Genomic DNA, 12437 nt, shown 5'->3' with positions numbered 1-12437 from the left:
TTTTGCCTTTTAATATCTATTATCGCCCTTAAAAAACTTTTAAAAGACCTATATGTCTCTTCTCTTTCTCTTTTGCTACTTCTTCTTCTTCTCCTTCTTCTTTCTTCTTTCAACTCCAAACGCCTTCACTTCCATGGCCTTCATGTTCGTGCTTCTGCAAATGCTACTGCTGACTCTGGCAATGGCAATGGAGCCGTACTAGCTCCAAAGAAGAACCCATATGTTACTCCTTATGGAAGACAATATTTCCATCTGGCTGCCATTATTGGTCAAGTACTTTCCTTTTACTCTTTTTTTTTTTTTTCCTTCTTATGGAGAAAACGATGCTTTTTTTTTTTGGGTTAATTCTGTATTTTCTTATAAAAATGGAATATGGGTTTTGGTATGGTGTTTTTAGTGAAATGGGTCTTAATTATTTGAATTTCTTGAACTCTTTCTAGAGTTTTGGTTATCAGAGAATTTGTAGATTAATTTTGTGTTTGGGTGTGATGGCTTGGTGTTACATCTCTAATAGATTGACGTGGTTAAATTATTCCAACGAGATGGATTGGTTGAATAATTAGGATAAGAGGCATTTTAAATTTCAGGGAATGTACTATTTGATTTTTTACAGCCACTAATGCATATGGAAGAAATAAATTAAATAGGACAAGTATTGAAATATTCTTTAAGTTGCTATAAATAATGTGATTTTACTCTATAAACCAATTAACATTTACTGATGATTAATTAGTTAATTCTCCACCAATGTGAATTTGTGTATACACAATGTCTTGTAGGATGCAATTAAAACTGCTATATTGCTTGGGGCTATTGACCGTGAAATTGGAGGGATTGCTATCCCTGAAAGTCGAGGAACAGCCAAGATAGTGATGGCTCGTGGCCTACATGCAATTTCACCACCCATTGATGTGGTTGTTGGTTTAATTTCAAATGTAGCTCCAGCATGTCCTGAGGAGTAAGGATGCTGAGTTCTTACTGGTTATTTTATAATATCAGCAATTGATGTAATGCTGTTAATGAATGACCATAAAATGATTGTGTCATGAGTCATCTGTTTTCTACTCTCATGCCAAAGTGATTGAAAGGGTAGAGCAGGTTTTTCATCATCTTTCTTACATGACAAGCTTAAAAAACTCTTTCTTGGGAAGTCATATGTTTGATTCTCAATTTTAAACTTTTTCATCGCCTTTTAGTTTGCTTTTAGTTTGGTGGTTATTTTGTAATATTAGCAATTGATGTAATGCTTTGATAATGTGTGTTTCGGCCAAGAACATGGAAAATCTAACTTTATTAATGATCCTCAACAAAAGAATTCACAAAAAGTTTGGAAAATATTAGAAAATTTCATCCAAAGTTGATTATTGACCGGGAGAACCTTTTATTTGGCCCGGAGGACATTAGTTGGTTTAGGAAAAAATATGCTGTTGAGTTGTACGTTAATAAATTTTCAATGTAAATCGTAGGTTTAATGTTATGGCACCCTATATTAATGTTATCTTAATATGCTAAATCTAGCTTTACTAATGATAACCGTTGACAAAATAAGAGAAAATAAGACTCTCGGTAGTGATAAAAATTCAAACAAATATGATTATCGATGATGCATCGGTAATTATCAATACGTTTTCGATAACATCAATTCACTTTTTTTTTTACTCAAAGAGTCCACTAATGAGTGTTTCCGGTAACAACGTGCAAAATATACATTCATCAATGACCCTAAACAGAAAAAACCCAAAAGTTCAGAAAAAGTTCTCAAATTGGCAAAAAATTTTGATTACCGTGTGGCCTTCCGTAATTACCGATGAAACCTACGGTAATCAATTTGTAGTTGTTGGAAAAATTACCGTAGGTTTCATCGGTAATTATCAAAACCCCTATGGTGGTAATTATCGAAACCCCTATGGTTATCACATTTTACTAATTTTTTGGCCCCCCACAAGTCCCCTAATGTGTGTTAAATGCAACAACATGCAAAATATACTTTCTTTAATGATCCTAAGGAGAAAAAATCCCAAAAGTTCAAAAAAAGTTCTCAAATTGGCAAAAAAAAAATTTATTACCGTCGGGCCTTCGATAATTACCAATGCAACCTACAGTAATCAATTTGTCCTTGCTGAAAAAATTATCATAGGTTTCATCGATAATTACCGAAACCTCTGTCGTAATCACATAACATTACAGTGGATTCTTTTATTGAGGATCATTAATAAAGTTATACTTAGCATGTTCTTGGTGGAAACATATATTATCGAAGTTGTCCGATTAAATTGTGGTGATTTGCTTTGAAAAAATGGTTAAATTGAAATTATCGATGGGGTTTCGGTAATTACCGATAGAACCATCGGTAATTTTTCCAGCAAGCATATGGACTTCTAATATGGATAAACGGCGGTTTTCTCGGTAATTACCGATGACCCGTCGGTAATCAACTTTAGTTGAAATTTTCTAACTTTTTCAAACTTTTTGTGGATTGTATTGTTGAGGCTCATTAAGAAAGTTAAATTTTGCATGTTCTTGGTGGAAACACGCATTATCAAAGTTGTCAAATTTAAAAAAAAAAAAAATGACAAATTGTAATTACCAACAGGGTTTCAATAATTACCGATGAAACTATTGGCATCGGTAATCAAATTTATTTGAAATTTTCCCACTTTTTTCCATTTTTTTGTGGATTCTTTTGTTGAAAATCATTAATAAAGTTATATTTAACATCTCTGTAACAGTAAAAAAACGTACAAAATACACCTACTTTATGTAAAATTTATATATAATTATTAAGATTAGATAACATAAAAATTGTGCAAATAAAGCAAAAAAACCCTAATTTACTTGATTATCGATAGACTATCAGTATTATCGATTTTGTGCCGTCAGTAATTGTCAATTCTTTTGTTTTTCATTTCGATTAATTACAATTCAATACACCTATTTTGATAATATGTGTTTGCAACAAGAATAAATTTCCCACCATAATTCCATAAATACCTTAATATCGTATTATCATGATTATCGAAATACCATCTCTATAACTGTAAATAACATATAAAATACTTAACACACAATACTATTTTACCAAAATAATACCACAAATGACTTTTTTAACAAAACAATACCACAATACTATTGACTTTTTTACCAAATCACACATCCAACAATTGGGCTACTAATTACATTCCTACAATTCCATTGAAAAAAAAAAAATCCCTGCTCCACCTCTGCTTTCCTTTCCTCTATGAAAATGCATCACTCATCTCTCCTCTTGTAAGCATATGAAAGACATAGGAAAAATTGCATTCACATTATAGCCTGCAGCTGATTCAGCTTCCGCTTCTGGGAGATCAAAAGGAGCTCGACTAGTTTTTGCTAGATGAGAGATAAAGAACATAAACAATACAAGAAGCAAGGGAATATCGGATCATATCTGCTTTAAGGTAAGGATCCTTTTAATTATCATCAAAATTGCGTTTAAATTTTTCTTTCACAAATCATCAAAATTTACAATTATTTTTTAATTATGTATAGCACCATAGAACATGTTGAGTGCAACATTCTATAATTAAGATGCTCAGTTTGAACTTCATGTTTACACTAGTTTCCCTATACATAAGAAAAAAGAAAATTTGTATCAATCATTTTTCCCCAAATTCAATACAGAAGTATCTCACCTGATGCAAACTGAGAGATTAATATATACCACTAATAACTCTCATTTGAAATTAAGAGAACCATTCATACAACACCACTAATAACTCTCATTTGAAATTAAGAGAACCATTCATACAACAATGGATATATGCAAACAAATATAGCATTAGAATTTATCATTTTTTGTCAAAAAGAAAAACAAAACAAGACCATTATTTCTTGTATACAGGATTTTTTTTTTTTTTTTGGGTCTTTGAAACATTGATTTGCACAAGCTTCCAAAGCATAATGCACTTATATTATATACGCATTAGCCATGAAAACTGAGACAATTAAATTAATATGCATTTATAATTAATTCAACATTGTAAGTTTTACATGATGTGAAGATGGAATATGCATCTCAATGTCATCAAATACCTCATATAAATCTTACCTCTAATATATACACATATTTATAATATAGAAAGCAAGCAAAAGAGTAGCATAGTTACTAGGTCAAAAAGACATGGCAAAGAGCTTTGATTCCATTTTCATCCATAGAATGGATATGCTCCTCCACCCATTTTCTTAGAACCAAATCCAATTCCAGAAACCCACGTTGTCTGCCCCTGTATAGTAGTCTAACCCCATCCCCATCCAAAAAGAAATCAAAACATGATCATCATCACCAAAACCCAAAAACTCAAAACCCAATTTCCAAAAATTAAATAAAAAAACAGAGCAAATAAAAAAGAAAATACTTGATGAATAGGCATCTCTTGCTTTCTTCGTCTAAGAGATCGATAGCAAGCAAGTTGAAATTGTTCGAATAGAAACAATAAAACCCAACATTTACACAACCCAATAATGGCCTGGAACCAAAAACAATAAAAAAAGAAAAGAAAAAAACCCACAAATTACAAACCCACCTAAGAAATTTAGAACTTCACTTTTATTTTCGATTTCTATATTATACTTCTTCTGTTTTTTTTTTTTTTTTTTTTTTTTGTTTATCTATGCACAAGAAAAAAAGAAAAAAAAAAAGGGGGAAGAAATGACATGAATACCCACCAAAGCAGAGTCTCCATGGGAACAAAAAAGGAAGCTCAACTGCTGTTGCTGCAATGGAGCTACGGTGGATCGCGGCCATCAATTTTAGAAGTCGATCGACAATCATCAACGTCCTTCTCAAACTTGCCATTTTTATTTTTTCGGAATGTGAGAGAGAGAGGGAGGGAGAGAGAAAATGTGAAAGCCCCTTCAGTCTTTGAATCATTGTCCATGTTCATAAACCAAGAGGCATGACATACGTCAAAATATATGAATATTGGTTAACTTTTTATTAGGTAATGCAGGCCCACTTGTATTGGTGACTTGCGGAGAGATTTAGGTTATTTCTCTTAGCTACATGGTGGAACTGGCTTTGAGGTGACTTAAGTAAGCATGAGAAAAACTCTTAGTTCAAAAAATACACACATTAAGGTAAGCAAGAAATATTAAATCAATAGTTGTGGTATTTGCAGCTACCAATGATGCAACTAGTTAAGTTGGAAAAATAGCTAAATCAGATATTACCAAGGGCAAGAAATCTAGTGGCAAGGGTCCTAGGAGTTCGAGATATTTCTCCATCACAGAAAAATGCTATAAAATGTGGAAGTAATGACAAAGTCACTAGACTTGTATCAAGAAATGTGTAGAACTGCATTGAGATTTAGTAGACGAAGAAAATTAGCCTTTAAGGTTTTTATGCTTATGACATAAGGAGATAACAAAGGCTAACACCCAAAAATAAAGGGAAAAAAATACAAACTCCCAACACAAACATAAATGTGGATGAGCATAGCAAGGTACTTTCCCATCCTGGTAGAAATATAATTATTAATTTACGAAAATAAACAAAGATTTCAGTCCTGAGAACACAAGAGCCCCTTTAAACCATAAAACCTATATTCTTCTCTATCAACCATACACATGGGCAATCTCTTTCAAGATAATTGTGTGAGATGGATATATGGGAAGAGTTAGTGAGAAGCAGAGGAATGGGAAGAGTGGTAAGAAGAAGAAGAAGAAGAAGAAACAGAGAAGGAGAAAGGAGCAAGGAGTTAGATAAGTCTCCAAACCTACCAGGTTTTGGTTTTAGCCTAAACCAAACCAATTATTTGAAGACATAATTCAATAAACTCATATTTAAAGTTCATAAATCAACCTACCGACATAGGATGCTAATTTTGGCTAACTGGCTTAACAACAAGTTTTATTGCTTTAAAACGAATGGGATGAAAATAGAGGCAGCATATCAATGTAAAATGAAAGATTAAATAATACATTTACTATACTATTTTTGTTGCACCATCTGTTTCCATGCATTACTTTTGCCCTTATTTTGGTCAGCACCATCATGCACTATAAGCAAAACATGGAATAGTGTTCTATTTAAGCCTAGAAGTAGAAGATACAATTCTTAAATATCAAGAAAACACCATATTTAAATCTCTTTATAGGCTAATACATTCATTTGGAGCTTATCCATAAGGAACTAAGTTAATGCCCCACCTAGCAGTTTTAAAACTAGCATACTTAAAGTTTTATTTTTCCTTGAGATCTAAATTTAGTTCTCAAAGAACCATGAGGTCCTTATCCACCTTGATCATTATGAAAAGAAAAAAGCAAAATTTCCAACCTAAACAAGGATTCAACAAGAAATCTATGTCAAAATTGCTCAACTTTCTTTATTATCGTTAGGTTATAAATGAGGGGGGGGGGAAAAAAGAAATGGGGAAGCTCATAAATATCCATCTTGTTTATTTTGTTTTTTTCCTTTTTATTAATGACATGACATCATACCCAGACAAATAAAATGCTCGAACAATTCAAAGTCAACCCCATAATTTATATTTGTATTCACCAATTTATCATAGTATTATAGGAATCCATCGCATTCACAAGCTATCTTCGCAGGGAGAAAAATGGCTTAACATCCCAAAATACCCATAAATCAAATCATCCAAATAAGATCATGAATAAGTGCAACCACAATCCCCAAAAATAAATAAATAAAAATCCATTCAAATGAAAATTACAATGACCAAACCCATTAACAGAAAATAATCATCTAACACAAATAACATATTCATGATGAATTATTTATTATAAATAAATAAATAAAGGGTTTGAAACATACCTAGAAAGGTGGATTAGGGTAGATCGAAATGGCGTATTGAGACTGAAGAGAAAGAACATAACCATTTGGTTGATGCGAGCAGGTATCCAAAGGCGGCAACTCCAAGGCCAAGACCGGGAAGGATGTGGTGGAGCTGATTGATGAGACTCGGATGCTTCCTTCCTCCACTCACTCCTCCTATTGAACAACTTTCTGGTCGTCCCAAGCTACTTTGCCATTCTCTCTCACTTTCTCTTCCTCTTCTCGTTCGTGCTCCACATTAGGGGAAAAATAGAATATTTTTCATCTCCATTTTTTTTTTTTATATTTAAAAAGGGTAATTTGGAAATATTAAAAAATAAGAGGGTAAAATAAAAAAGATTGAAATGGAGTGGGCATATTTCATTAACGCTCTTGAAATGGGGATATTGGATGAAATTCACCTTCTATATATGTCTATTCGTCTACCCGTTCCAGTTATTGGGCCTTTTTTTTTCCTGAACCGAAAAACAATTTCAATTTCTGATTCTTCAAATATAGAAAATAGGAAGACCATGATAGTAGGTTTTTTTTTATTTTTATTTTTATTATTTTTTTATTCTACTATTGTTTGTGACTTATTAATATTATTATTATTATTATTATCATCATCATGGTGAGTTTATGACATATTAGCTTTGCAATCCATAGCATATATTATTGTTTGGTTATTCTATTTTCGAGGATGGAAGTTAAAAAGAAGCTTCTTTTGCAAATAATAAACTGTTAGAATTTTAAAAATAAATAAAAATAATAAGAAAAAAGGTCATTCTACAATCTTGAGTGTTTTCCATAAGATAGCAACTTAGCATTTATCAATTTGGCTTATTAGTACTCAAAGGTATAAATTTTGAGGCCATGGTGAGGAGGGAAAGCCTGATATCTTGTTTCAAGTTAGAGTTTGTCTTATATTTTCATTTGTGAGTGTATATTTGGCTAAGTTAAATTGTCCTTTTATATTTACCCAAAAAACAAAAGTCCTTTTATATTCTTGTTAAGAAGACTCTTTCATGTACATATGTTATATTATATAGTTAGAAGAAATTTATACTGATTTAGAATTACGACTTCCCACAAAATAAAATAGATTGCATAATAGGCTAATAATCGGATCCTAATTTTTGCTTATGATAATATCTATAGCCTTGTTGAGCATGATTAACTAGCAAAAACATCTTGATTAAAAGTATATCTACATATATGTTATATATGCTAGAACCATACAGTATACACAACTTCCTACATCAAAGGCAAAGTTTAATAGTGTTCACATATCAAAACTTAATTATGATTTGTAAAGATTGAAAAAATTAAGTTCCTTTTACTGGTTTAAGCATTGAATTTATGATTTTATTTAAGATGACTATATGTTAATCATTTCACATGCTTCTATGACCTATTTATAGTCTTTGTCCCCAAAAGCCTCTGTCTAAGCCACATATGCAAAAGTCTTGTTAGAGTTAGTGACCCGAATTCTTGTTGACCCGACCCAAAAAGCTTTGCGGCGCGATCCATTTGGTGAAACTAATTTTGGAGAAAAATTTGGAGCTCTGTGGTGGAAGCGGAGGTCTCGGGCCAATAGGCCCAAGACCGTAGCCCACCACTGTTCAATTTTAAGGTGTCTTCCGTACAATATATATTTTGATGCTTTTGGGGTTTTTCGGCTGTAATTTTGGGGTTTCAAGATATCGCGCAATTTTGCTCACCTTTGTACCAATTTTTCGATATTGGATTTGCTTCTTCCTGCCCGTGGTTTTTTCCGTCAAGGGTTTCGACGTAAATTGTGTGTTTGTTCTTCGCTTTCTTTGTTTCCGTTGCTATTTGTTTTTCTCCTAATTACGTAACAAGTGGTATCAGAGACCCGTCGATCTATTTGGGAATTTTTTTTTTTTTCGATCATGGCAACAAAGTTCGACATTGAGAAATTTGAGCGCGACATGAGTTTCTCCATGTGGCAAGTCAAGATGAAGGCGATTTTGACACAGAACGGTTTACACAAGGCGTTGGCTGGCAAGGAGCAGATGCCGTCTTCATGGGATGCCGAAAAGAAAGCCGAGGTTGATGTGCGTGCCCTATCCACCATTCAGCTATGCTTGTCCAATGAAGTTTTGAGGGAGGTCCTTGATCAGAAGACAGCAAAGGACTTATGGGACAAGTTGGAATCTTTGTACATCACAAAGAATCTCACAACGAAACTGATTGCGAAGCACCGACTATACACCCTTTCTATGGTTGAAGGTACATCTATTAAAACACACATAGATGACTTTTCTACTATTTTGTTGGATCTGGCGAACATGGACATTAAATATGATGATGAAGATCAGGCCCTAATGCTACTGCGTTCCTTACCTCCGTCGTATAAAAATTTTAGGGAGACTTTGATTTACAGTAATAAAACCCTAAAATTGGAGGACGTGAAAGCTTCTTTGTATTCTAAGGAGTTGTTTGATAAGGAGTTGACCAGCAGTTCGGATAACAATAACTTTGGGAGTTCCGGAGGAGAGGGTTTGATTTTTAGAGGTAGAACATCATCTAGAGATCAAAATAACAATGGTGGTAGTCGGCCAAGATCAAAGTCAAGGTTCAGAAACCTTATTTGTCACTACTGTAAGAAAAAAGGGCACATCAAAACTGAATGTCGTAACTTCAGAATAAAAATAATGAAAATGGTAAGGAACATGCCGAAGCCAGTGTCGCACATGAGGAAATTGAAGATGGAGATGTTTATTCAGTGACTGAGGATAGTTCGGGCAAGCAGGGATGGATTTTGGATTCAGCCTATTCGTTTCACATCTGTCTCCACAGGGATTGGTTCTCTTCTTATGTTCCGGTGGATAAAGGTGTTGTGCTGATGGGAGATAATCATCCTTGCTGTGTCATCGGCATTGGAACTGTAAGAGTGAAGATGCATGATGGAATTATCAGAACACTATCTGAGGTACGTAACGTTCCAGATATGTCTAAAAATTTAATTTCTTTATCTGCTTTGGACAAATCTGGTTGTTCTTTTTCTGGTGGAGGTGGAGTTTTGAGGGTTCTGAAGGGTGCTTTGGTGGTGATGAAAGCTAGCCTGGTTGGTACATTATACAGGCTACAGGGTTCTGTGGTAATGGGGTCGGCTGCTGTTTCAGTGTCCATGTCAGATTCGGATGTTACTCATTTGTGGCATATGAGATTGGGCCATATGAGTGAGAAAGGTTTGGCGATGTTGAGCAAACAGAGTTTGCTTGGTGATCGGAGTATCTCGAAGTTGGAGTTTTGTGAACATTGTGTGTTTGGGAAGCAGAAGAGAGTTAGCTTCAGTACTGGAATTCACAAAACCAAAGGTACTCTAGACTACATTCATTCAGATCTTTGGAGACCCGCACGTACTGCTTCTAAGGGTGGTGGCAGATATATGTTAACTTTCATTGATGATTTCTCCAGGAAGGTCTGGGTATATTTTTTTAAGCACAAGAATGACGTATTTGCTATTTTCAAGCAATGGAAAGCTTTGGTAGAGAAGCAGACGGAAAGAAGGGTGAAGCGCCTTCGTACAGATAATGGATTGGAGTTCTGTGATGGTGTTTTCAATGAGTTTTGTAGAAACGAAGGGATTATTAGACATCTCACAGTTAGAGGAACTCCGCAGAAAAATGGTGTGGCTGAGCGGATGAACAGAACTCTTATGGAGAAAGTCCGATGCATGCTGTCGAATTCTGGGTTAGCACAGGACTTTTGGGCAGAAGCAGCTGCTACAGCTTGCTACTTGGTGAATCGTTCTCCATCGGCAGCAATCGATTGCAAGACTCCTGAAGAGGTATGGTCTGGAAAACCTGCTAATTATTTAGATTTGAAGGTGTTTGGATGCCCTACCTATGTTCATGTTAATGATGGTAAGCTTGAGCCTAGATCGAATAAGGGCATATTTCTCAGTTAGCCGTAGGGTGTAAAAGGATACAGAGTTTGGCGTCCTGATCAAAAGTCATCTAAGGTTGTGATTAGCAGGGATGTTGTGTTTGATGAGATGGCAATGCTGCATCCGAAAAAGGAGCTCGTTGTTTCAGACAGTGTGCCAAAGCAGGTGGAGTTTAGGGTGGAGGAAGTAAGTATTTCACAGAATGGTTCAGTTTCAGGCCCATTTGAGACACCCACTCATGTGGAAGAAGAGAGAATTGAGGAGGTGCAGGAGCATTCGATTGCCAAGGATAGACCTCGCAGGGAGATCAAGAAGCCCTCTAGTTTAGCTGACTATGTCACTTTTGCTTGTGTTGCAGCACAGGAGATCGAGAGTCCCAACGATCCTTGCAACTATTATGAAGCCATTTCATGTGAGGATTCTGCAAAGTGGTTAATTGCTATGTAGGAAGAGGTGGAGTCGCTTCATAAGAACCACACTTGGGAGTTGGCATTACCTCCAAAGGGTAAGAAGATTATGGGATGCAAGTGGGTCTACAAAAAGAAAGAAGGCATTCCTGGTGTTGAAGATGAGAGGTACAAAGCACGTTTAGTAGCGAAGGGGTATTCACAGGTACAGGGAGTTAATTTTAATGATATATTTTCCCCTGTCGTTAAAAATACTTCTATTCGTGCTTTGTTAGCGCTAGTTGCTATGTATGATTTAGAGTTGGAGCAACTAGATGTGAAGACTGCTTTCTTGCATGGTGAGCTTGAGGAGACAATTTATATGCAGCAACCCGAAGGTTTCGAAGTTGAAGGAAAAGAGGATCATGTGTGTTTGTTGAAAAGGTCCTTATATGGTTTGAAGCAATCCCCTTGTCAGTGGTACAAGCGGTTTGATGGGTTTATGGTTAGCCATGGCTATTCTAGAAGCCAATATGATAGCTGTGTGTATTTTAGGAAGTTGGAAGATGGCTCATTTATCTATTTGTTGCTTTATGTTGATGATATGCTGATAGTGGCCAAGAAGAAATCCGATATCAACAGATTGAAAGCGGAATTGAGTGGTGAGTTTGAGATGAAAGATTTGGGAGCGGCAAAGAAGATTCTTGGTATGGAGATTGAGAAAGATAGATCTGCAGGTAAACTTTTCTTGACTCAAAGATCTTTTGTTGAGAAAGTTCTGGAGCGTTTTGGAATGAAGAACGCTAAACCTGCAAGTACTCCATTAGCTACTCATTTTAGATTGTCTGCTGATATGTCACCACAGTCGCATAGAGATATTGAGTATATGTCACATGTTCCTTATTCTAGTGCTATTGGTAGTTTGATGTATGCTATGGTGTGTACCCGTCCTGACATTACACATGCTGTTAGTGTTGTGAGCCGGTATATGGCTAATCCTAGCAAACAACACTAGCAAGCTGTCAAGTGGATTCTAAGGAACTTGAGAGGCACTACTAACACTTGTTTAGAGTTTGGTGGAAGTAAGGAGGGTGTAAGTGGATATGTTGATGCAGATTTTGCTGGGGACCTTGATAGAAGGAGGTCCACTACTGGTTATGTATTTACTTTTGGAGATACTTTTATCAGTTGGAAGTCTGTTTTGCAAGCAACAGTTGCACTATCAACTACAGAAGCTGAATATATGGCTATAGCTGAAGCGATGAAAGAAGCTATTTGGTTAAGGGCGTTGATAGGTGAGTTGAGCTCTGAGCAGGAG

At 35.2% G+C, this 12437-nt stretch overlaps 1 long non-coding RNA gene across 2 annotated transcripts; it reads right to left on the bottom strand.

The window, feature by feature from the left end:
• Window positions 1–3747: 3747 nt before the first annotated feature.
• On the bottom strand, window positions 3748–7315 carry LOC125420054 (uncharacterized). Of its 2 annotated transcripts, none has more exons than XR_009639117.1 (3): window positions 6815–7315; window positions 4705–4898; window positions 3748–4505 (listed from the first exon to the last, which is right to left on the bottom strand). It is a non-coding gene; the product is annotated as an uncharacterized LOC125420054 (long non-coding RNA). The 2 variants fall into 2 exon arrangements; XR_007238684.2 differs by lacking the exon at window positions 6815–7315 and having other exon boundaries at window positions 3748–4274; window positions 4395–4505; window positions 4705–5031.
• Window positions 7316–12437: the final 5122 nt, after the last annotated feature.

The sequence above is a fragment of the Ziziphus jujuba genome, chromosome 5, assembly GCF_031755915.1.
Source record: "Ziziphus jujuba cultivar Dongzao chromosome 5, ASM3175591v1".
NCBI lineage: Eukaryota > Viridiplantae > Streptophyta > Magnoliopsida > Rosales > Rhamnaceae > Ziziphus > Ziziphus jujuba.
This window is presented reverse-complemented; position numbering and strand designations above follow the sequence as displayed.